Consider the following 25,874-nt stretch of genomic DNA (forward strand, 5'->3'; position numbering starts at 1 on the left):
TGCCTGACAGCAGCAACTCGAGGGATTCCTATCACGCTCTCTCAGAATCGAACAAAACAACACAAATAGACCTTCTGCATAATGACTCAAAAAACTGTTAATGACCATCTTTAGTAACATAGCAACAGCCAAACCCTTGAAAAGAGGAAGTTTTCATTGAGAAAGCATTTCATTTTAAACATTGAAATTTGGTATAATGTAGAGTATGAAATAAGTTTTGAAAGGAAGCTGATGATTAAGAAGAAATGCAGTGGGCATTTAATAAATGGAGGAACCGCAAGATAATTAACTGGCATGCATAAAGATTCATGCTTTATACCAAAATTTTAATTTTGCACATAAATGTGCCTGATGTAGGCAGCATTTAATCACCTAGCTGACAGGAGTAACTACTTTCATTTAACCTTGACTGAAGATCATGAATTCTAACAGGTTTAATTGGATACATCATTTAACAGAATGAACAGAGCAAATTTTTCTCAATTCATAGGTTCTGATTGACATGCACCAGCAATAAGGCGTTGCACAATTAAAGCTGATCTGTATTCCTGGCCTGGGCAGCAATTGCCATAGTGATGTGACACTGTTTGATCACTGTGGCACTGAAACTATACTGAATTTCCCCTTGTTTTGAAAAGGGCAATGCTTTAAAAAAAAGGGAGAGAGAGAAAGAGATTTTGGCACTTTAATTTTTTTTTTAACATTAATCACATTTATATGCACAAACTGTAAGGGAAGGAACTTGTCTTGTTATCAGTAACTCAGGGGAAAGAAGGAAAAATGGTATCTTCTTTTATCCATTTAGCACATTATTTACAGAAAGTCAAAAATGTGGATAGTCAAATGGATTGTAACACATTAAGGGCCTGATTGTTCTGGGCTTCCATTTGAATAGGCAGTAGTGCTGTGTGGCTCCCTCTTCACCTGCAGTTTGGCCTCTCTGTCCTTGCCCAAATCTGTTCCACATCCCAGATAACTTGCCAGCTGAGTAGGGGTACTGAGAAGGGGTGCTCATGTTGTAAGTAAGTAAGTGAGGTAAAAAAAAAGATGAGAGGGAAGAAGTGGTACCCAATAGCGAGCTATGTACCTTTCCTGGCACGCAGTGTTTCATATGATAAAACCTTGAAAAAAATTTGTGGAGGAGCTGGCAACTTCCAGTTCCCCATGTGGCTCATGTCCATCCACACACCACCACTTTCACTGCCTCTGGCACCTTTCACAAGTCCTGTGTTTGACCTGCACGAACTGGGATTGTTCTTCCATTGTTTAACCACACATATATATATATATCTATATCTTCTATGTCTCTGTTGTCTATTTACATTTTTGCTTCAGGTGCCTCCTTTTTATTTTATTATTTTACAAGAAGATTTGCCGAACATTGAATGGTCTGAGGGCAGGGTGGCGCACAATGTGTTTCAGCCTGGCTCAGTAGAGCCAAAACTGCAGTAAAAAATCATTCCTAGTTCCTGAACGACCTGCTAAAACCAGCTTCAAGCAAGTTCTGCTCCCCGCCATGAGAGCTGCAGCATCCATGCTCAGCACAGCAGGTAGCTTTTCCGCTTTCTTCTCTCTCCATCCCCTTAGGTTCAGTGCCTAAGTGCTGGCCCTTGATCTCACTTGCAGACCTATTGCTACCCATTTGTCAGCTGTCATTTGTGTATAGGCAATGTATATACATATCAAGCAACAAGCTTTGTAGGAGTCCACTGCAGTGGGAGACAGAAATCTCGGGGAAAGCTGGAATCCTGGTTGGCCCAACGACCGGAACTTTAAAGTCAGGACCACTAGATGTATTTTTAAAACTTTTTTTGGTCACTTCAGAGGCCTCTAAAATTCAATTATTTATAATATCTTTTTCTGTCTGAGGTATTTCCAGCATGATTCATTGTATAGAGCAAAGGTATTTGCCAGTACGATTTATCACTCACTAACACCTTTAAGTTTCAGGTAAACAATTGGGCCACATCCCCAGCCTCTGCAGCCACATGACATGCCTTGGGACCATAGCAGATGCTTGTCTTCATGCATGGCGAGTTCCCAGTCAGTGCCTGGATCTTCCCTGTGCAGGAAGGAGAGCCAGGATTCGGTCGGCGTGCCTCACGCAGCCTTGCTGACAGCACACGTTTCTAACACAGGTCCTGCCTGCTCTCACCCTGCACAGAGGCACACGAAGGCAGGAGGTAACGTGCCCGCACTCCGCTCGCTTCTGAATCCCTGTAGGCTGGGTGGGTGCTGCAGAACTCCTACTGGGCCCTTCTTTAAAGGGTATCTTTGGGCCCCATTTAGAAATGTTTGTTCTGTAATTTACTCTGTTTTCCCAAACCTTCCCAATGAAATATCTATCTGTCCCATCATCCAGTGCCTTTTTATGTCCTACAATGCACACAAGTACTGCCTCATGCTGTCCTCGAGGCGGGAAGCAAGAAGAGGCTTTGAGGCGCTCATTCAGCATTACTCTAGGGAGATTCCCAGCGACATCCCTTGGTCGTCCTCAAGGTGCACAGAGCTCTGCAGCAGCACAGCTGGGATAAAACACAGCCCTCTCCCAGGAGCCATGCTCAGCTCTGACTTTCCCTGGGGAGTACCACTGAGTTCAGTCGAGCTGCATGGACACCTATTTGCCAAGTCGACTTTGCTGCTGGTGGGATCACGCCTCTTCCACATGTGTTTCGCTGGCTGCCCAGACAGCCCCGGGCTCCAGCGGCTGACTCTATCCACATGCACCCAACGACACCTCTTCTCGAGCTCCTCACTGTGTTGGGGTCTAATACAGCATCTTTCTGATCTTTCATTTACCAGCTCCCCAGCCAGTTCATCTTCTGTGCTCAGAGTCATTTGGGTGCTTTGCCTGGGACTCTCCTGAGTTGCATGTCGTTCTTGCCTTGTCCTCGTGCTCGGTCATCCATGCTGAATTATCTTCCACTCCTCCCTCTGGGAATAACTAAGGCTTTGACCCAGTGGGACTGTTTGTGTGCTTAAATGCTTTGACGGACCAGACACTGAGCTGCTTGCTCCCAAATCTAAGGTGGCTGGGGATGTCAGGCTGTATTTTCAGAAACAGTTTGTGCACTGGGAAGCATAGTCTAACTGAAAGTCAGCAAAGGACACTGATTTGTGCATTTTCAAATATTTTATCTATCATCTTTAAACATTTCTGTTCTCTTCAGTTTCCAAACAACCATCATTGCAAGTTTTTGATCTCCTGTAGAGGATATACAGCTGTAATAAGAAAGATATTATATTTCACTTCATTTCAGAATCCTCTGGGAGAAGGCGACATTCCTTTTTTACTGATATAAGATCAAGTTTGTAATTTCATTTTGAAGGCTGTTATGTACAAGCGGGGGAAATCAGAAGACCAGCCACGTTTTTCCCCAGGTTCTCCTGAATCCGCCTTTGGAGCGTGACCTAGACAAAATTCTGAGCATGGTTAATGTTTACACCTTTCTTGCACTGTGTAATTTAACTTTCTGAAATATAAAATGGGACAGCAGAAATATTTTTATGTGTTCTTACAATGTCCAAAGTTGTTTCTTACTGGTTTTATTTGAAGGAACTAGACACAATCCTGGCTGCCTTAACCACTGCCTTTGAGAGAGCTACAGCTGAGAAAATCCGCTGCCAGGAAGAAGTGAATAGAACTAACAAGGCTATTGAGCTGGCCAACAGATTAGTGAAAGGTCTGAGGTGAGGTCCTACAGGGCAGGCTAATGAAGCAGCCTACAGAAAGCACTTCTTTGTTATACACTACTGATCTGGCAATAACAGAGGCACTTAGCAAAGAACCTGATGAGCTGAAAAAATTATGTCATTATCATTCATTTTTTTCATAATAGAAACATGGTTTTGACCTTTGCATTTTCTTACATTTTGCCTCATTGTGGTATATATTAACTGTAAGATTACCTGGTAACTAACCTATCCACGAACATTGAGAAGAGAAATACTCGATTGTAGATATTGACTATGAAGGCAACTTATTAAAATGCAATTACTATATTTGTAACAATTAAACAACGCTAATGATACTGCCCTGGGTTGGGATACACAGAATATAATACAATTTGCACTACTTAGTTAAGCAATATGATAATTCTCTAATTATCTCTCTGAGATTTGCAATGGGTATTTCAGGAGAGAATAAATAATGGCAAAGCTATGAATTATCAAAAATCCATATTGTCTGTTGATACAGGCTGGCTCAAGGGAATCCATACTCACTGATGGATTTTTCATTTATCATTCATCTACTGATGAGCCTGCTTTTTATACACACACATGTGCACACACACACACACACACTTTTTACAGATACTTTATTTTATTGTATCATTCATTTAGGAAATCTCTCGTGGTGCCTCACTGCCATTATAGGTTTTGTGCTCTTCTAAGCAGTACTTTCAAGCTGAGTTTGATAACCAAACATGTAGTAACCAGCAAAAATAGAAGATCCATTTGTTATTAAACAAAATTATATGGCTGAATGTGTCTAGTGGAACTTAAAATATAAAACAGGGCTTAGAGTTACTTCCTGAATCAATAGAAAGGATTTATTGACTAGAGGGGAGGGAGGGCAGTGCAGAAGGCCCATTGTTTCTGTTTAAAGAAGCAAGATGAATGCATTTAAAATGTTAACGTCGTGGCTGAAAGTGTAATATATTTTAGTGATTAATAATGCCTGTAAAATTAAACCATGTACCTAATACAGAATAATAAAATAAATAACATAGCAGACCTCTTTAAAGGGTGACAATAAATGATTGTTCTAAGGCAACTGATAATAATATTTTCTTCCACCTAACATATCATATTGTTTGGTGCTACCATGTCCCTCCTGCTGGGCCTGACAAGTGCTGGAATAGCATACATACAGAGATGAAAGGCAAAGTGTGTGTATATTGGGGAGGGAGGCATAATGAAAAATAAGCTAAAGGAAGAAACAGAGATGAAAAGAAAGAAGGAAAGTTGAGCCATGCGCTAGATGAAGACAGTAAAATGAATTTTAATGGAAAGCCCTTCAGCTGGTACCTCCCAAAGCACCAGCTCCATGAAGAAGGTGGCCAGCTTGACAGACTGGTGATAGGAAATTGAATTCATTCCTGTCGTTAGCTGTACCACACTCGGTCAAAGGCAGTAATAACCATATGACAGCTATTTGGTGACTTATAGGGGAAAATCCATTTTAATCCAGTATGTGGTAAACAATAGGTCACTGTTTACTATTAGCAAACAATGTAATACCGACACTGCTGTACTGTCGGTCCTGGCTGTTTCTTTGCCTTATTTTTTGCTGAGAAGACACTCTCTTAATTCCCTAGTTGTATGGTTAAGTTATTGCTGTGAGGAGAATTGCTCAAGGAATAGGAAAATAAAATTGTTCACAACACTTCTTATAATAAGCAAATACGTAAAAATTTCTTTCTTAACCATTCTTTATAAGTATATCTTTACCATGACAACAATAACAAATAACCAAATGTGTGTGTGTTCTTCTAATTCTTAGGGAAAGAGTTGACCAAACAGCAGGACAGCTGATAGCATCTAGCCAGGATCCCAGGGAAAAGCTTGCACCAAGTGTCATGTCAAATCTCTTACTGACTTTGTGGCATAAAAGATCCTGCCCAAAAGTAGAAGCTGTTTTTTCCTGCCTTCTTCTCTGAGCCCTGGCATGCAAGGACTATTTTGGGTGGTTGCATGAGTAGTTGTTACTCTGTACCAAGGAATTCTTTGCTTCTGACAGGTGCCAATTATGCTGTGGACATCTGCCCTGGAGGCATTGAATCAAGCTGACAACTCATTTGATATCAATCAAACAACAACCATTTTCAATAATTTCCCATCCAGCTGGGACTGAATTTGCACAAGTGATCTATGTATTAGGGACATTACCAATCCACAGAGACATTCAGAACCGTGATTATGTTCTGTTTTCCCACAGAAACTCTTGCATCTGCACAAGAAAGCAACAACTTTTTCCACTATGCAAGAGGATGCTGACAACTCAATTTTGGTCACTTACTGCCAAACTCCACTTGCAACAGTCAACTCATGTCAGACTAGAAAGGGCTTTTTTTTTATGTCCAGGCTTGCCATATACAAATCCTGTCTGTTGATCCTCTAATCAATGTGAATCCGCAGGGTAATACTGAAGTACTCACCACTGTTTAGACACAGTAGTGGACAGTTTTTTGATAAACAGTTAGTAAATGAACGTTTCTTTAATCCTGTTTTCTAGGTAGGAAAGGAGAGCTGGGCTTATCAACAGAGCCGTATTAGGAACAAGAGAAAATGTGATGCAGAAATGTGTTCCAGATTGCAATCTTTCATTCTTGTGATAGTTCATTTTCAAAGTGTTACTGGCGTGAGCCAAAATCTCTGCCTGCGTTGCTTGAAAAGCAATAAGGTAAGTGAGGTCTTGCATATACCTCCTTCACAGCTCTATATTTTTTAAAATACACAGTTAATCAGAAAAAATCTAGCAGCTATTCCATCCCCTTTTTGACCTGTTAAACCACCATGTTGCTTATATGAACTTCCTTCAAATACTTTATTTAATAGAACAGTATATTTGGAGGCAATGAATTGGTAAAATATTCTTCTGGAAAGGACCAAAATGTGCCCCTTGCTAGTGTTTGAAGTACATTTGCTAGCTGACTGGAGCTAGAGGTGACAACTAACCCACAGACCTTGGGAATATGGTTAGCAAGCCAGAACAGTAGGCAGGCTCACCTTCTTCTTGTATTCTGTTGAGTGCTATGCCCTGCTGTTTGCATAAGGGGACCGGCTTTTATTATTCTATTCTCTCCCCACTACTGTGCACCAGGGCAGCACAAAGCAAGATTTAGTGCTTGGATATAGTATTTGCTTGCTCGCAATTGTTATAGTTAAGGCTGCACTGAGACTTCCGTCTTAACCTGCTGTTCTCCCATGCTCATAATATTCTTTTTTAAAAAAAATCCCTTTCATCTGAAATTTTTCATGCTTGTTATCAGCTGAAATATGATTTTTTTTTGGCAAGCCTGAATAAAATTCATTCATTCATATTTGAATTATGCAAGGAAGGGGGTGTGGGGAGAAAGGTCTCTTTTTTTGCACATTCGTAATTCACAAAAAAAGCTGCATATTACAAGCTGAAACTTTCCAGGTGGCTAGTTTTGACTGAAGGATAGTCTTCATGCTAATTACAAAGAGAGAATGACTGAAAGAAAAATGAAAGAGAAAAATTAAAAATGACACATATTGTGATTAACTCATTTGTTTTGTAGGTGTGTCATACAAAAGTTCTATTGTGAGCCACTTAGAGTAAGTTTAAAGTAACAATTTCATTGAAGTTACGATGAACTACTATAATTACATAATATCAGTGTTTTGTGCTGCAATTTCACCAAGAATCTCCCTACAGAAGCTGCATAAGCTTTTACTTATGCAAATGTGGAAGCTCGCAGTGAAATCAGTGCAGAATCTTATGAATCATTAACTTTGGCCAGAAAGCTAGTCTGGGGACAGGGAGGGGGGCGGGAAATGGTGTGTAGTGGCAGTTACTGTCTCTGTGTCCTGGGTCTCTCTGAATGCCAGGCTGCTACAGAAAATAACTCAGAGTTTTTGCGGTTTGTTCCAACTTACTACACTGACTGTCAGGGACACCAAACCACTAAAGCCTTGGTATTCTCTTTTCCTTGCTATATTCCCATATACTAGTGGACATAACAGGCTGCACATAATCTGGTCAGCACTGTGTGACTCTCCACACTACCAAAGGATTGCTTCAGCAGAGGGTACGTGGGCAGCAGAAGCTGGGAATGTTAGAACAGTCTCCCTTAACCCATGGAAAAAAGGTGCTGTGATGTAACCTCCTGTGTTCTCATAAAACACCTGGAAATAAAATACAAGCATGTAAATAAAGCAATATAACTGTAATTTTAAACATCTGAAAGCATAACTGGCAAAGGTTCCCATAGTAATTGCTGACCTGGCTCCGCATGGAGCAAAGATGAGCTCAGCAATTCCCCAGCACTAAGTTCCCAGTAACCTCTTGGGGGCAGAATAAAGACTGCTGGATTTAGGGCAGGAATCCTCATCTGTTTCTTCCCTGACTTTTGAGTGAAGTGAGGAGAAATGATATGTTTTTCCCACTGATGCTGCTTATTCTTACAAAAAACAAGTGAGTGAATGCTGAGACATACCAGTTTCTGTAACTAGGAATTTAAAACTTAACCTTTATTATTCCAGGTCCCCATTCCAGGAACAAAAGGTCTTGATCCAGTCACTGTGCGGATGGATGATACAACAATTGCTAAATAGAAAAGTGGCGGCAGTACCTAGCAATACCATGGCCACATAAAAAGTCCCTGGTCTTAAATATATGTAGTCATCATTGTCATATACTGATCAACCCTCAGCACCAGGGATCAAATGGATAAAAGTTGAACCTGGTTCAGATTTAAAAGTTACCTATTTGAGTCAAAAAGAGAAAGAGCTAGTTGGCAACTACAAGTAGTAGTGAGAGTAAAAACAGCTGCTGAGCTATGGAGGAAACATGGCAACTATGTTTTTCTGAACTCCTGTGTTGCACAAGGTGTTTTCTTAATGCCCCAGGAACCATAACAACTCTGCTAAAGCACTTTCCTACTCTAAGCTTATCAAGGTATAATGAATGGCATACAGTACACTGACATTACAGTACACTGACATTGTATCCCTTGTCTTTCGCCAGCCCTATACTGGTATGATTTTTACAGGTGCGTGTTATACAGCAGGTATTTTTTGCTGGAGGCCTTATTTTAGTAGACAACTTGGAAGAAATGATCAATCTCATATTTGACCCAGTACTTGCAAGTTATTTATTTTTCAAAGTATTTTTTAATAGTCTATTATTTTCTCCACCAGCTATCTCTGATTATGTTCTGCAAGTATTCAAAGCATCTTCCTCTGAAAGCTGTCTTCCTACATCTGTATGATAGTTATCTTAACTCCCAAGGATTGCAGTGCCCCGGATACATTGACTCTAGCTGGATTTTTACTTGTCCATTTGACCCTTTCTTATCTTATTTACACCCTTGCATGCACTATAGTTCAATGATTGCAATCTGAACACTCCTTTCTATCTAGCTGAATAGTCCTCCCCAACACACCACCATCCTGATGTGTAATCACACAGGAGACGACATAATCATTCACTTAGAATAAAAATAATTCTCCTACCATTTGCTCCTTGCCTCCATTCTGCCCTCTTTCTCTGATTTATTACACTGTATTCCTTGTGGAAATATTTTGACATCCATCCCCTCTATTCAAGTCTTGTACCCACCCTTTGAGGGAATACTTTGAACAGAGGAAGGCTGGGGTGAGTGGGTATCTCATATACTCGCTCACCCTTTTATTCCAGTGTCATTTCCCCCACCTCCTCATTATATTCCTGAGCCCTTCCCCTCCTTCTAGTTTAGCTGTACCTACTGCCCCTCCTACAGCTACCAGGAGTCCTCCCTTCCCTCCCCTGCCCCTCTAGTAAATGACAGAAAATATTTCCTCACAGCCTCTGCTACTCAGGATTGTGTCTGAGTATATAGGGATGCTGAACCCTGCCTTGCCTGAGCTCTCTAAATCACTTGACCCCAGGAAGGTTGCCACAGGACAGCACTTACTACAGCGCAGGCTGGAGAGAAAGTGCTGTTAATGCACTGAATTCCTTCGGTTCCAATCTTTGCTGCTTAGTTAGACTGCAAGAAAGTATGTAGTGAGCCAGAGCACTGAAATTATTACTCTTTAAGCTTAGTCAAAATTACTGTGAAATTCCTTAATTAAAAAGTTCAAGCTGAGAAGCAAAACGCTTTCAGATTCAGCCATCACAGTGCCCCACTCAGTACTGTACCTTCCACCTCTTCTTTATTGCTACCTTCATTTTCTCCTGTTACCTTACATGTTGCCTGTTGGGTTTGCTTGTTAGGAGTGTCCCCCCGACTGCCTCCCCCATACTGCATTGACGAACAGAAAGCTCTTTATGCTGAGTATTGATCTAGTGGTATGTACTAGCCCAGAGTGGAAAAGCATCCTGAATTTCTTGCTCCCCCGGGAGCATTTGATTCAAGGAGGATTTTCATAGTGTGTCGAGACTCAGAGAGTGGCTGTTATTCAGTAAATGTTGGTTACAGTTCTGAGTCTGAATGCATGCTGAGGTTTCGCTCTTTCTGTGGCAATAAGCTGCGTCCTGGGACAATGAATTCTGCATGGTTTCCCCCAGTGTGCAGAAAAGCAGAAGCCGTGCTCACGCTGACTGCCAGGCTGCTGTTCTTGCACTCGGGATAGTAGGTTTCACCAGGTTTTTCGCTGATTCTCCACAGAAAGCTTCCACATCTGCTCTCTAAAGGAGACTTTTAGACCTAAAGAACTTGAATCAGCTTCATTGTTACTCGGGATGCATGAGGTCAGTTTGGAACCATTTGGAAAGCCCAGACTGAGGACATTTCATGAGTGTTTGTGTTAGTCTCACATCTGTCACAGGCCCACGGAACAGCACTTGCACATGCTGGAGACCTCACAGCACAGCATCCTTTTTACTGGCCTCAGTAGGCTGAGCCTGATACACAAATGCACATACATGCTCCTCACTGTGCTCAGAGGAACACACAATCTAAACTCATTCCTGCTATTACAAATCTAGAAGAACTTTGCTACAACCCAAGAAATGGCTCTGGAGTCACAAACACAGCTAGGAACAGAATCATATCAATGTTCCCAGATACCATTCTTTAGCCTACAAGTAATGCTTGTATGCAAATCTGCTTTCCATTTTGAATCTATTAAATCTGCTTATGGACAGTAGATACACACAGCTGAACTGCAGACACAGAGACGTTAACATACCCACGACAGGCATCCAAGACTTGTGCAGAACAGTTTCAGGCTTCAGAGGACACCGGAACACCAGCTTGGATTCAGCTTTTGAATTCATAAATGACCTTCATCATTACAACCGATTTCAGGAAAACCCCATGCCTGAAACCATTGAATTCTAAGGTATCTGAAGCAATGCAAAATGAATTCTTTTCCTTGGCCCTAGGCCTCTTGCATCAAAGGTTCTGCAGGCGAGGTGAAGTGAAGAGCACCCAGTCCGCTGCCTGCAGGGCATTGCCTTCAGGGACGAGCTGCCTTGCACAGACACAGTGGCAGGCTGACAAGCTGCTGTGTGTAGTTAAACAATTCAAATGGCACAGTAAAGGTAGGTACCATTTCATGCTACCATTGACAAAAAATCTTCCAGTGGAGCATAAGCACCCAGTAGAGCTTTCACTAAGGTTCAAGGCCCTACACGTACTTGTTAATTTTTGTTGGCTTTTCGGTGTCTTCAGCAACACACAGCTTCCCTGCCTGAATGCCAGAATATGAGTGTTAATAACTGTAAATCAAACAGCAACTTCATCAAAGCACAGTGAGGCTTTTAAAAACCTCCACATGCAGATGGCACAACACGTCCGTGTTAACATGATGTTCTGCAGGTATGACCTGCATTTGGGAATGTTTTGAGATACGATACTTTGGGTGCCATCCTGGAATTTCTGCTCAACAGCTAGCTCCACCAACTGGGATTAGCATCCCAAAATTTTTCTTCAGTGAAGGAGGCTGACATGGCTCCTCCCAGACGTAACTGTAGGAAACTGTCAGTCATAGATCTGGATGTTCACTGTGCATTTATTAGGGTTGAATAGTGAGCTAGCTCTTCTGTTTTAAACCTTCCTATGATATACAGAATACAGTTCACAAATTTCTTTCTCCTGTTTCTAGTAATTGAAGATTTAATTACTAAAATCTATGCTTACAATGAAGCTTTAAGAAAACAGAATATTTGAAAAAGACATATGTATTTCCTTTATTAATATGGTTTGATTTATGGATCTGCAAACTTACCACTTCAGCCTGAACTCATAAAGCAGAAAAATTACTTTAAAATTAAGTTGACAGTGCTTTAGGATGAATTACGGATACTTTTTTTGGCTGCTGACAGTAATTTCCTTTGGGATATTCTTCTGGCTGAGAAGCTGTAAACAACAAGTCTCAGCAGCAGCAATAGAAATGAAGACAAAAAACTAAAAGAATTAGATCAGCTACAATAATAATCATTTTGATGCTGAATTTGGCTCCTTTGGGTCTAAAACAAATATGTTTAATTTTTAGAATTGTATTTATTTCATAATTTGTATTTTTCAAATCACTTACTTATCCATGGTGAAGGTATCCATGTGTATGTGTCTACTCTCCAAGAATCACTGCGTCTTCATCACGAGAAAAATAAAATAAAACTTTTTAAATCACCATAAAACTCGTTATTTAAAGTAAAAGCTGCAAGAGGGGAATTTTAGTGTTCCATTTTACACACCACATAAATGTAGTTTTCTCTGGTACATTTTTCCACAACTCCTTATAGTGCTAACATGTTAAAAATTGTATCACTGTTTATATTATTAACTGGAGCCCAGGACTCCGTGAAGCTGTTTGCATCTGTTGGACCATTTACGCAAGAGACCAGCTAAAACACAAGCACCACCAATGGAAGGATTAGTGAGCTAGGATGCATCACTCGGACGCTCAGTTCTAGCTTGGAGTGGCCACAGTTGACTGCTGCAACATCTGGCCACTGGATGTGCACTTCTCCATGCAGAAGTCAGGGATACTGAAAAGTTAATAAAAGCATTTTCCAACTCCGTAACTGCTTTGCAGGGCATATGATATTCCTTTCTGCTATGGTGATGTACATGATTATGCATCTTGTACAAGCAGTTACTGAACATGCAAACCAGGAAGTAGATGTTAAAAATCATTGTATTATTAAATGAGGAATCATATCTAATTGAAATAAATATACCCTTAATAGTAAGCAAATGTTGTCAAGTGATATCAGTTGTACTTGCATATCTTTTCCATCACCAGAGTGCTTTAAAAACCTTCTCATTTACACACAGTATGTCTCTGAAATAGGAAAATAAGGCTTTGTTCAGATGGCGAATGAAGCAGAGTTCAAAGGACTTGACCAAAGAGTATCAGCAAGGCAGTAAACTCAAAAGGTATACTATCAATAAAATCATTAAGGAAATTTTTCACAAGGGTTGTGTTTTTGCAGTTAGGTTACAGGAATTTAATGGGCATAGAGCTGAAAATTATGACCCAGCTGACTGAGTCTTCTAGCTTCAGGCTTGCCCTGCAGTCTGCATAAAGGATGTGGAAATGTTCATGAAGCTTCATGTAGTTATCATGCCTGAGCTGCCCTAACAACTGAAAGAAGTAAGATGTTTCCAAAGAAACAAGTTAATGATGATCCAGGCATTAATAGCATGCATGTATCTGCCTTGTTGTGATGTTATCATAACACAGTCTTCAGACAACCTCAGACTTTACAAAAATCAGTATGTGTTTTGCCATTATAAAATTTCTTACTTTAAAAATCTAAAGATCACAAACTATTTCAGAGAGCAAACAGTAGAATATTTAGAAGAAGGAAGCAAACATTTTGTTAAAATCATTTTAGGGAAAATAGAAGCCTTCAAGGATTTTGAAAAAGGCACAGTCCTTCTTTGTGACCATGTGGAGCTTAAAGGAACTTTTACCGAATTCCACAATAGCTGCATTTGAATGGTAAACTGTGGACACTCACAAAATCCCAGGCAAGGAGATTGCCCTTACTTCAGACATCTATGCATTTTAGACACATTTTTCCATATCACTGTACTTTGTGCTGTCATTTACATGGGTGAAGTAAAGACTGATAGCAATCCCACTGCTCACTTTGAACTGAAAAACTGCACAAGATACAGAGACACAGAAAATCACCCCCTGATTTCTGAAGAGTTAAATTGCATCTGCAAACTGTGTCAGGTTCCACATGGAGTAAGTGATGGTGTCTAGTGCAATTCTGTCGCTGGTTCTTTCTTAAAATTTCTGTTTCTTCAGGAAAGACATACTTGCATTCTAGCTGTTTATGAAAGAAGGGGACAATCCTGAAATGCTTTGTCACATTAATATTGTGATTTTTACTGATGCCATGAAGGACTGAGAGAATCTTTTAGTTAATTCAAAAGAGAAGGGGGAGGAGAAGGTGGAGAAAGATTATATAAAATGGATTTATATTCCTTTTACCACTGAATTGTTTTCAGTATAATGTCACGCTCTTAGTGTGGGGGGTTCCACATGTGTCATGATTCTACAGATGTTCTTGCACATTACATGCAGCTGCACTATTTGTCATAGGCAAATTTAATAGTAAGATGCTTGCTACGTGTTCCCTCTATTCTTAGTCCACAAAAAACACAGAGGGGAAAAAAAAAACCCACTGCCTGATAGCTTGCTTGCTTCCCTTCTTTATACAACCTTCTAAACCACTTAAAAACAAATTTTGGAAACATCATCTTTTGTACTAAATTCTGTGCCACCTGCAATTACAGCTCCATTGCGTTTGCTAGAATGATTTGTCAACTGTGCTCCTTCTAATGTTTATAATGCTAATTAAATAATTTTAAGTACCTGAAGAGGTCATATTCCTAACAGAAGGGAGGGCGTTCTTCAAGAGCTTGATCCTCCAAAAGGGAGAATACTTTCTGCTAAGTCCTAAGTATTCCTGTTCTCATTGACTGTAGAGGAAACTCAGGAGCACTCCATACCGGAATATGGCAGAGCCAAGTGCTGCCAGAAATTTTGCAGAGGCAAACTTGGAAGAACTCTGCTACTCTTCTGATTTTCAAATCCCACATCTTCTTTAGAAGTATTCTCCTTACTGAACTTTGTTGGTCCAAGGCCAGTGTGTTATTCAGCTCTTCAGAGGGGACCATACCTCTGGGTTCCAGCTTCTTGCAGATGTATCCAGGAAGCAGAACAAGATTTTGCAAAATTTAAAAAAAAAAAAAAATCTAAATTTTTCTCTTTAAAAGCCTATAATGGGCTGTCTGGTTAGTGACAAGAGAGGTAACTGTCAAACTGGCAGTGAAAGTATAAATTTGGACTTCAGAAGAGGGAAATTAAAAGTTGAAGTAGGAGCACATCCAACTAAACCAAACAGGATAAAACTCGAGAAGAGGCTACAGCTGTAGAGCAAGTTAAAAGTAAGTGCTACACTACCAGTAAGTACATGAACAAAAAATAGGTGTCATAAATGAAAAGTATGAATTTAATTACTGTATCTCCTACAGTACAAAAAAGACAGACTACTGGCGCTAATCCACTAGAGGCTGGAGCAGGTAGCGTGCAAGGAAAGGCTGAGTGAGAGAGCTGCAATTCTTCAGTCTTGAAAAGGCCAAGAGGGGAAGGGGATTTATTGCTGTCTAAAAACACTTTGTAGGAAGCTACAGAGAAGACGGAGCCAGGATTTTCTCAGAGGTGCACAAGGACAGGAAAGAGGCAACCAGCAGAAGTCAGAGCATGGGAAATTCTCACCAGGGATTAGGAAAAAATTCTTTACCATGAGGTTGGTGAAATATTGGCGGAGGGGCCCTGGGAGGTTGTGGCAGTCTCAAGGTGATGTTCCTCCGGATGAGGAGGACTGTACATCCACTTATTGAGAGTGACCACACTTAGACCACCAAGATATGAATGTCTGTACTTGTAACATTAAAATATACATAAGTTTGCAAGTATGGCTGAAACTTTGAGTGCTTATAAAACATAGAAGCAAAGATGAATCAACAAGGTATAATTTTTTTTTGCCGTGGAAAATCATATTTTTAAAATAAATGCACCATTTGTGTACTATTGTATTGGAAGTATTTTAAAACATCTTGAATTTAGCACATGGTGGAAACACTGCATATATGTAAGATATGTAGTCATGTATAAAGTTGATGGAAAAGTTCTTTTTATTACCAAGAAGCTGATCAGATAATTTTGGAAATGTATAACAAGTGTTTCTGATATTAAAGATGTGCATCTGTGAACACAGACTGTCAAAGAAAATGGAATATTTCAGTGAGTCTTTTCAGAAGAATGCCAGCAAATAGCATTGAAATATGCAATAGATATATGAAGATATTAGTTTCCAGTCTTCAGATGATTGCTTAGCTCAAAAGTTAACCAGATGTGACTGACATTTCTCCTTCTGTTTCTAATCAATCTCTAATCATATATATGGGATCTAGTTGTGTTTGTGTACAGACCCAATTCCAGAAATTGTTGTGAATTACCTCTTGTAAAACCTGCCTGACTGCATGTGTGTTTGTGTGTGATGTATCTTAGATTCGAGAATGTGATCTTAATTATCCTGTGCCCTTATAGGTTACACTATGGTCTCCTACAGCTACAGGAATTTTTAACTTAGCTCTACAACCTATAGCTCTCATTTTAATAACCACAGTGTTCCTGCTGATTGTGCAAGTTGTATTGGTGATGAAAATCAAACACTTTTTGTTAGGTAGTCTCCTGATGGCAATGAAGAAATACAGGTCAATCAGACCTATATACATTATCCTGACTCAAAAGAAGACAGGAAAGTATGAATGCTTCCAAGATCTGCTGCTTAGTCATGAATTCCGCAGTCATAGGAGGGTTTGCAGACTGTCCAAAGGGACTTTATAGCCCAGTAAATGTGATTTTGCCATTATTAGTAAAAAGCAACAAGGTTTGTATTGACATGACAGTGTAGGATCTCAGCAATTCCCTGCGTTTGTCTGGGCCTAAATAGATTTTAACTTGTTTTACCTGTGATAGCAGTTGTCCAGCTGTGAGGTACTCTTGACTAGATTTTAGTTTAGTTTATAGTAATAAAAAATGGTTATTCATTGTGGACTGAACTGGCTGTAGCTCTAGAATAAGTCGCGGGGAAGAGTACAGACACAGATGACACAAATGAGTCATTTAATCACAGTAAACTGATAGTGTTAAGAAAACATATAAAACTAAATCCAAGCAGACACAAGACTTAGGAGAAAGACATCCCCCTCCCATGAATATCACACTCCTCCTGGTCATGACTCATCGCAATACTCCCCCATTCCTTTTGAGAAATGCCAAAGTGTCAATCTTAAGACCCAAAGGAGCACTGGAGGAGTGAGCACAACACTAGAGAACAGGGAAACTTTTGTGTGGCAATTTTAACTCTATTTTTGATAAGGCCTTCCTGTATTCATTAATTTTGACTATTAGACTGTTTAAAACATTAATTGGACTAACAATAAATTCTTAGATCCATATATATTGTGCCTTTTGCCAATACCCTTTTGCCAATAAGAAGACTTTGAGTGTAATACTACATCTTAACATCGCCAATATCTTTAAGGACCTGGAAGCTGAAATAAACACCATAAAGATCACTGAAGCTCGCAAGCAATTTTGGCCAGTTGCAGTCAATGCTGCCGTGCTCTATTTTCTCATGGACAAGCTGAATAAAATCAATCCAGTGAATTAGCTCTCACTCAAGGTTACCACTCAGGAAGAGGTCAGTGTGTTTGCGTGCTGCTGTTTTAATCTAGTGCTACCACCAGCTTACAACTTTCTTTCCCTCCTGTCACAGGCTTTTACTGTTGTACTTCACAGGACAGTGTCGTGAGCAAAACCCCCTGACAACGTGAGGCTGAGCGTAAAGAACCCAACCGCCTGCGTTACACCCTCAACTATTATTTACATAGGTCTGTTTGAAAGAGAAAAGCTTACTTTCGCAGCCCAGTTAGCTCCCCTGATACAGCACAAACCCTGCACGAGCTCCCATTTATGACTCTGTGTGCATATACCTGTACGTGTGGCCATGCAGCCCACAGAACAGTCCTTTGCCTAATGATTTTCAGGCCTCACTTGTGTGCCTTCCTGCTTCACCACAGTAGGAGGGAATACGGACAGGTTCGTGTACTTCTGCTCAGGTGTCCTTGCTGTAGCTTGAACTGTTCGTGCTACTAACCGGCTCTGCCGGGCCCCTGAAAACTTCCTCCTCAGGCAACAAATGTCAGTCTGAAATGCTTCCTACTAGAACTGAGTTTGCTCTCAGCCATTCCAGGCTGCTTTCTCGTTAAGGACAGAAAAGCACGATTTCACAAACGTTGCTGTGGCTGGGGGTCACCTTTGCAGGGACAGCCAATTTTGCCAATTTTCTCACTCTCCACTATCCATCCTCATCTCAAACACTGGGAACCAGGTCTACTTTCAAAGTAGCTGTTCATGTCCTGAGTGCTGCTGCCGCATGTATATATTCCTCCTAGAACGAGCTGAATGGAAAGAGTATTGTATAATGGTCTCTGATTTAGCTTAAAGTGCCGTCTTTTCCTTCACTGCATTTTGTCTGCAAGAAGTATGCTGAGTCTTGTGCAGCTGTGTTCTTGCTCTTATTCGGCACAGATCTCTTCTAAGTTTTGCACCCATACCAAGAGTTTCCCTCTTTCCTTTGAAAAGAGTGATAAATGGTTATAGAGCAGAGGAGCCCAAAGCCTGCACAGATGTGAGTCAGGACTAGGATGAAAATACTAACCTAATAAAAGAGGCTTCTTTGGCTTCCAGTGCATGTGCGGTGAGCTGGAAAGTGAAATCCCAAATGGAGAAGGGAAAGGGAGGACAAAGAAATTCAGATTCAGCTGCTGACCCTACTTGTTTTCAGAGCACAGAGTATCTACTGTACTGAACCATAAATCAGCCAAGCAGTGAATTCCTGCCCAGTCTCCTCGGGGTCATCTGGAAGGCACCTACAAGCATCTCGCATGAGGACATGCACAACGGCTGACTCCAGCAAGGTGTTGAGCACCTTCTGCTCCGGTCGAGGTTGGGGTGCTCAGAACGCTTACCACCACACATGGCTGGGTCCTGACTTTATTTCATACATCTCTGATTGAGCTGTGTAAACAAAATACAGCCCTGACTTTGAAAAAACACACTATATTTATTATCTAAAACTTAACTGGTGTTAAACCAATTGCCTTTGTCAGGCATGCCAACCTTTAGAACAGATCTAGCATTAAATCATGGATGTCTATAGGGAGTTCCCTTGGATCCTTTGATCGAATTATGCTCTTAAAAGTATGCTTCAAAAATGTCATCCTGGTGTAGGAGGAAAAGAAAGAAAATAAGGCAATGAAATTAATGGAAATTTGGAGAAATGAAATGTTGTCTCATGTATTTTGACAACGTAGACATCAGTAGGTTTGCCAGACAGATCAGCTTCAGATTTCAGCTAGAGCTTAAGCAATATTTGACTAGCGCAAAATAAGCTAGTCTAAAGCACAAGCTACTTGCTAGCCATTTTGTCGGCTTTGCCCTCTTGAACCATTTTACAGGTTTATTTACATTGTAATGGCTCTGACCATGCATCTCCCACGCTTGAGGTCCTCCTTCCCCAGCCCTTGGGAAGAAAGCTCGCGTCTGACAACATGGTCAATTTCTGGCCATAGAAGTGCTTCAAGTAAGTGACAAGGTGGGCAGGCAGCAGCAGCAAAGGGGGAAAAGATGAGAAGATGAGGAAATGACAGACTGCTAAAATAATCAGGTACAGACAACGAGAGGAAAGAGCACTGAAATGCCTGAAGGGCTAGGACAGACAAATCCCACTGCACCCATTGTTTAATTGTTACCTTGCTTTGCAAACAGCACATTGTAGGCACCTTTCCTTCACTGACATCTGTGGCTGCACCCCATTACTTTCAACAATAAGGCATCAGGCATAACTAAGCGTAACTGAGGGATCCACAGGGTTTTCAGCAGCTACAGCGAGTTAGGAAGAAAAGATGTTCTCACTGGTTTTTTGGATCTTAAACTGAGTTTGCTGGACTGGAAGGTGTTTGGTGGTTTTGGTGGTGTTGGGCTTTTTACTTGTAAATGTGACAAATTTGACTGTGAAGCCTAGGAAACATTTTTACAGATTCTTCTGAAACAGGCTCGTACTTTAATACTGACTGTCTAGCCTCATACAACATGCTGTGACTTGATTTTGCATGATGATGATGCATTACAGCACCAAGTAATAGAGACTGGTGTACTGAATTCAGGTTGGAGAATCTAAACATCCGTCCTCTCGTTTGATTTTCCTAAATCTCTTTCTGACCCAAGCACCTAAATATCCTTAGTCTGGTCATGTTCTACACCTTGACCATATGGTCCTCCACCAGAGAACAGAATAATTCTAGGCAATTAAGGCACTTGCCCATATCCATTTCATCTGCAGGTCTTTGGAGGTGCAAACAAAACACTGGATGGGGAAGACTTGCTAATGCTGATAGTGCTTTAGATCACTTGATAATCTTTTTCCTGTGTTAGTTATTACTGAATGGAAATCAAATGCATGCATGTTAGGACTGGGAACAGATGGCACTTCTGTTCTGTGAGGAAGAAATAGGGGCAAAGGGGCAGCAAAGTTGAACCTCCCCCCTTCCCTGTCTTACCAGGATTCATTGTGTTGCCCTCCTGTTACAGTTGGCTGTGACTCTTTCTTGTTATAAAGAGATGTCAGAAGTTAGAGAGAGGCAGACGATAACCTTAAATCCTTTACTGCATTTTACCAGGATTCTGAAAAAAAAAAAAAAAAAAAAAAAAAAGCTGAAGGGGTTGGAAAATGTCAGTGAGGCATTACACAAAGAACTTGATACATTTGTTGACCTTTCTTCTTCCTCCACCCTTCTCCTCTAAAGACAGGTTTAGTAGTAGTGGGTGCTTAGTACTATGAGTGCTTTCTTAAAAATAATTTAGATGCTATTGTCTGTCTGCCACTTGGAAAACATAGCTGTTTCAATGAGCCCCTGCTGAAACAGGAAAAAGAGGGTTTATTGAAATGCCTCCAAAAATGCACCAAAATTTCATTCTTTTCCTTGTCAGCTGAAACCTGTCTTGTTCTTGCCTTTAAAGTCTTTTGTTTTATTTTTTAAATTGTACTGTTGTTTTCAGGGTCTTTTCATTCTTATCCCCTATTTTACGAATGGCATGTGTGGTATTAAGAGCTGAAGACAGAGATGAGAGGAGAAGTGTTTTGAACTGACTAATTTGCAGGCAAGAAATAAAGCTCTTGTAAGGTGGTCCCAGGGGTATTTTTGCCATGAACACTATTTGAAATGACATGTAATCTGGTACATTTCAAAGGCAAAACATTTCCTATTCCCAAGTATCTTCGTGAGCCAGGGTTGGTTTACCTGTTTCCAGAGAATAATAAACTCCACCAGGGACAAGGAAACTCCTTCCCTCCCCTCTCAAAATCCCTGTTCTTTTTCAAAGGGGCAATTGCAGTCAACAGTTTATTTCTGTCCTATCTTTTGCTGCTCCGATGGCTTATAACTCAGTGCTCGCTACTAATACATAGCTGAATGCACTTCTGGATTAAATACCAAGTAACAGAATACAGCACATCCCTGTACAATGCAACAAATGGTGTGGAGCTCCCTTTTTGTTTTTTACAACAGTGGAAAATTTAGATCTAGTTCTTACAGACTTCTAAAATTTTAAGCATTTCACCATATATCTTTGATCTGGCAATTTCTTAATAGAAATTCTCTTCTAGAGAAAACTGAGTTCAACTGACCTTGGAATATGGTATTAATACCCTTTCTCAGCACAATTCAGTGTTTATAGCCTTCTTGACATACTAAAAGGCTTACACACAAAAGTCCACATTTAATTTGTGAAGGGATACATTTCAGAAAAGCCTTACATTTAATATTTTGTCCATATTTTGGTGAAGTCTTAGCTGGTCTTGCAAGCTGACACACTTAATCATCATCTGTGAATGGATTCATGTACTATGAGGAATGTTTCTGTATGTGTACGATTTAAGCTTACAATACCCAGAGTCTGTCTTGCATGGTTTTAAAAGCTTAGAAATGTTTTAAATGGGGAATTTGGCCACAAATAAAATCCAAAGCTTTTGCAAAAATAAACACTGATGAATATTACAAATCTTTGCTATTAATTTCACAGCTGTTCTGTCCTAAAGCTTTTAGTTACAGAAAAAGAAACTGATGCTTTGTGAAGTCTCTGAATGTACATTGACCACTGTTTCAACAGTTACTTGATTTTCTCTCTAACTCTGCATGGAGAGAAATCAGGGTACAGTGTGTCTATAATAATGATCCTACACCCTGTTTTTTAAAAATCAAAAGCTCCAGTTACATTGATTTTCAAAATCCATATGCTTGTGCTCAAATGTACCAGCTCTACATAGTATTTTTTCAAGTGTGGACAACGATGAATAAATTTTGTTACCTGAACAGAGATACTGAAGGCTCCTGGAAAGGACAAGCAGAAGCGATGGAGTTGGAATGTCCAGAAAAGAGAAATTTCTAAAGGAATTAAAAGCAAAAAGTTCTCTTCTGAACCCAATAATTATGTGAGACAGCAGACCGGCCGGGATGACTTGTGCTGTCAGTTTGCATTACTAGTCTCAGCCTTTTGAAGGACAGATTTTGCACTGTGAGTGACCCTAATGTGTGTTGTACTTGGATCTCTACCAAATAGAAGTCATGATAAAATATTATGCCCCATAGATGGGTCTTACACCTTAACTGTTGTTCTCCCCGAGTCTCTGTCAACCGTAATTCTTAATTTATGGGAACTTTGCCCGAATGTAACTTGGAACAAAATGTGTCCAGTAGTCGCAAAAACTTTCAAAGAAGGTAGTGCTGTTTCCCAGTAATGTTTATCTCCTGGACTGGTCCCCTTATCGATTCTGAACCATTAGATTAGTCTGGACTAGACCCTATTACTAACAAACATAAGAAAACACAGCATTTACCATGAAATAAAAGACATTTCTACCAAATTAGTTAGCAATACCACCAGTCTTAGATATTCTAACTACCACAACCAGAGAAATAAATGAGGCCTTTCCATTACTGTCGAGTGCTGTCACATGTTAACGCACAGACGGCATTACATCTGGAACACATACTATCTGATGAAAGTTACAGTGCTTGACTTAGACAGCTGCCTGGGTGAATGCTGGCTGCTTTCTGAAATAAGAGGTAGCTGTCTGTTCTTCTGCATCTTACTAGCGCAAGTCATCAACCTTGCAGAAGTATGCTTGAGCAACAGATTTGACCGCACTGCCTAGATATGCTGAAAACTTGCTAATCCTCCTCTGACCAAACTACCTCCTAGTGCCAGTGTTAAGGACTTCCGTTTAGCTCCTTGTATTGCCTGTGTGTAATATTACCCTTACTGAGGCATTAATTTAATTTCTTATTTTTTCTTCAGATACACCTCTAACATATCCACTTCTGTGTCCATTGAAATATTTATATAGGCAATAGGTAGGGAATCCATTAGCAGGAATCAATTGTTCCACTTATGGGTTGCTTTTCAGACACGGCAGTATTTTGCTAATATAAAATACCTAGCCAAAAAGCAATACAATATCCTAGCTCAGCTGATTCATTGAAACTATATTTTTGAGGACTGTTTTTTCACTTTGGTGACTCATGCGATATGGTGCCATTTAAACACTGGGTGTAGAACACATGCTTGTTTGAACACTTCGTTATTTGGCTCGAAGTAGTACAGTATATTGTTCTGTTTAGGGAACAAGTTTGAATTTACCATTGACTCAGTAGAACTTCACAATGTATCGGTGGGTCAAGGACAGGAAGCTGTAGCAGAAATAGCTATGGAAAAAGCATCAAAAGAAGGCCACTGGGTTATACTTCAAGTAAGTCAAAGCTCTTCATTACATCAGTGCTGCACTGCAGTGTTAAAAACTGAAGCTTTTCAAAATAAGATGTGCCTAGATGAAAGAGTACTAAATAGTAATTTAAAACTTCCTTTGTCTTTGCCACAAGGGAAGCACGTAAATTCATCTGTATATGCAAGTATCACTGAATATCACACAAAATATGAATTGCAACTATCTTGTGTGGGGGGAGTCAACTAACTTATTTTCCCAAGCACATGATATCTGATTTACTAATTTATTACCCATTAAAAAAAATCCTTTAGTAAATAAATGTGTAGCAAAAAGAATTGTTACGCTATATAATCAGATGAATAGATACAAACATGGAAGATTGCTGTCATTATGCAGTATATTGTGCTAAACAGATGCACACGAATTTTTTCAAATATTGTGCAATATCAAACTGCTTCCTTATGTCTGGGTTTTTCTTGTATCAATAAAATGTTTCATATTTCAAATCAATAGCTCACTGGGAGGTCTATTTTTTCTTCCCTTCTTCCCCCCTCCCTCCCCATCTCTGAATATTTATTTTGTAGCAAAGTGGCTTGACACATTAGAGAAATTACTGAGGGAGGAAACCCAGGGACGGAAGTCAGCAGGGCGATCGGTTTTGAGTGTGGGGAACCTGCCCCTTCTCCTAAAGAACATCTCATTCCAGGGGGGGATTTGGGAAACCTCCTATTAAAATAACTGATAAGCCACTACCTGAAATGCTGCCTGATCACCATGCTGCACTGGATAAATTTGACCAGGCAAGTAAAACACCACAGAAATAAAACTTTAAAAATGTGACTATTAAACTTCTCATTTTAAAGCCACTTGAAATGGTGAAGTCACTAAAAGCCTTTACAGGATATGCAATAATAGAGCAGAATGCATTTCATTTCTTATGGATTTGTTCACATATCCTAGAGTGAAATAATCGCACATCTATCACCAAAAAAAAAAAAAAAATCAAAGAAGAAATTACTTCTTTTCGGTTTAAAGCACCACATACAGCTCTTGGTTAAAAACATGCCTGTGTGCACAGGAAACAAAGAATTTGCAGTCGCTACAGATAACTACTGTAATACAGAGTAAGCATTTATTTTTGGTTTAGTCTAGCTTAGTCTGATTTTTCTTGAAATGTGAGACCATGGGTTTTTGTGCCTCTGGAATATCTGTTACATATTCTGAGTATGTCACGCACTGGAATTAGGTCTTCAGCTGAGGTAAATCAGTGAGGTTCACTGTGCCAATTTATATTGCTAACGATTTGGTCCAAAATGTTTGGATCGTACGTAAGAGAGTGCTTTGGGCTGCCAGACTATCTTATTTTCCTCTGTCCTTTTTAATCTTTGTTTTGGAAGGTTTTTCATAAAAACAGGTTTTGTTACTGACTCTCAAAAGATACATATAAACATAGGTGCACATAGGTAGTAATTGCAAGCTATGATGAAAGACATGGTCAAAGAAATCAAGTATCTCTTTGGCACACATATTTGTACTAAAGAAAGAGCATCAACCTGAATGCTAAGAAACTCACCAATTACAAAAAAAAAAAAAAAAAAAACCAACTGTTTTCCGACTGTCATTTAAACAGTATGTTCTAAAAAAACCTTTGTAAAAATTACAGAGGCTTTTCTTCTTTTCCTCAGGTTTAGAAAAATCTCCTCCGGCAACGAAAAGGGGAAAAATTGCCAGCCAACTGCACAGAGGAAGGCACGTCACCCCAAGTGCTGACAAACGCACAAAGAAAGCCGCCGGCTGCAGGCACGGCCAAAACACGTTTCTCACTAACTTCTGCCGGCGGCTCGCTCTGCCGGGCCCGCTCCCCGCCGCGGGCCCCGCCGCCCCGCCTCCTCCCGCCGGCCCCAACGGCCCGGGGCCGGGGCCGGGCAGCCTCTCCGCCCCGCGGGGCGCCTGCGCTTCCCCGCGGCCCGCCCGGCGCCACTGGCGGCAGGTGCGCTCGGGGTGTCGCCGGGCACTGCCGGGCCGGGCCGGGCCGGGCGGCTGCGGGGCGGCGCCACGGGCCGGGCCCCTCAGGCTCTGCGGCCGGGCTCTGCCCTGGAGGTCGTAACCTCTTCGCTCCCCCGCGGCAGCCCGCGCTGCGGTGCGAACCCGCGGTACCTGCCGGGCGCCCGGGGCAGCTGCCCGTGCCTGTCCCCGTCCCTGTCCCCGTCCCCGTAGGGGCGGGCGGCGGGAGGGCCGCGGGGGAGCGGCGGGGGGGCGGGGGGGCGGGGGGAGGGGACGCGGAGCAGCGGCGGCGGCGGCGCGTTCCCGGAGCCAGAGC

At 40.9% G+C, this 25,874-nt stretch overlaps 1 long non-coding RNA gene across 2 annotated transcripts; it reads right to left on the reverse strand.

Annotated features, from left to right (window-relative positions):
• Positions 1 to 675: 675 nt before the first annotated feature.
• On the reverse strand, positions 676 to 25,777 carry LOC115343353. Of its 2 annotated transcripts, none has more exons than XR_005932743.1 (4): positions 25,712 to 25,777; positions 23,470 to 23,534; positions 20,331 to 20,454; positions 676 to 3,222 (listed from the first exon to the last, which is right to left on the reverse strand). It is a non-coding gene; the product is annotated as an uncharacterized LOC115343353 (long non-coding RNA). The 2 variants fall into 2 exon arrangements; XR_003924089.1 differs by lacking the exon at positions 676 to 3,222 and adding an exon at positions 15,192 to 15,326.
• Positions 25,778 to 25,874: the final 97 nt, after the last annotated feature.

Source organism: Aquila chrysaetos, chromosome 6 (genome assembly GCF_900496995.4).
Source record: "Aquila chrysaetos chrysaetos chromosome 6, bAquChr1.4, whole genome shotgun sequence".
NCBI lineage: Eukaryota > Metazoa > Chordata > Aves > Accipitriformes > Accipitridae > Aquila > Aquila chrysaetos.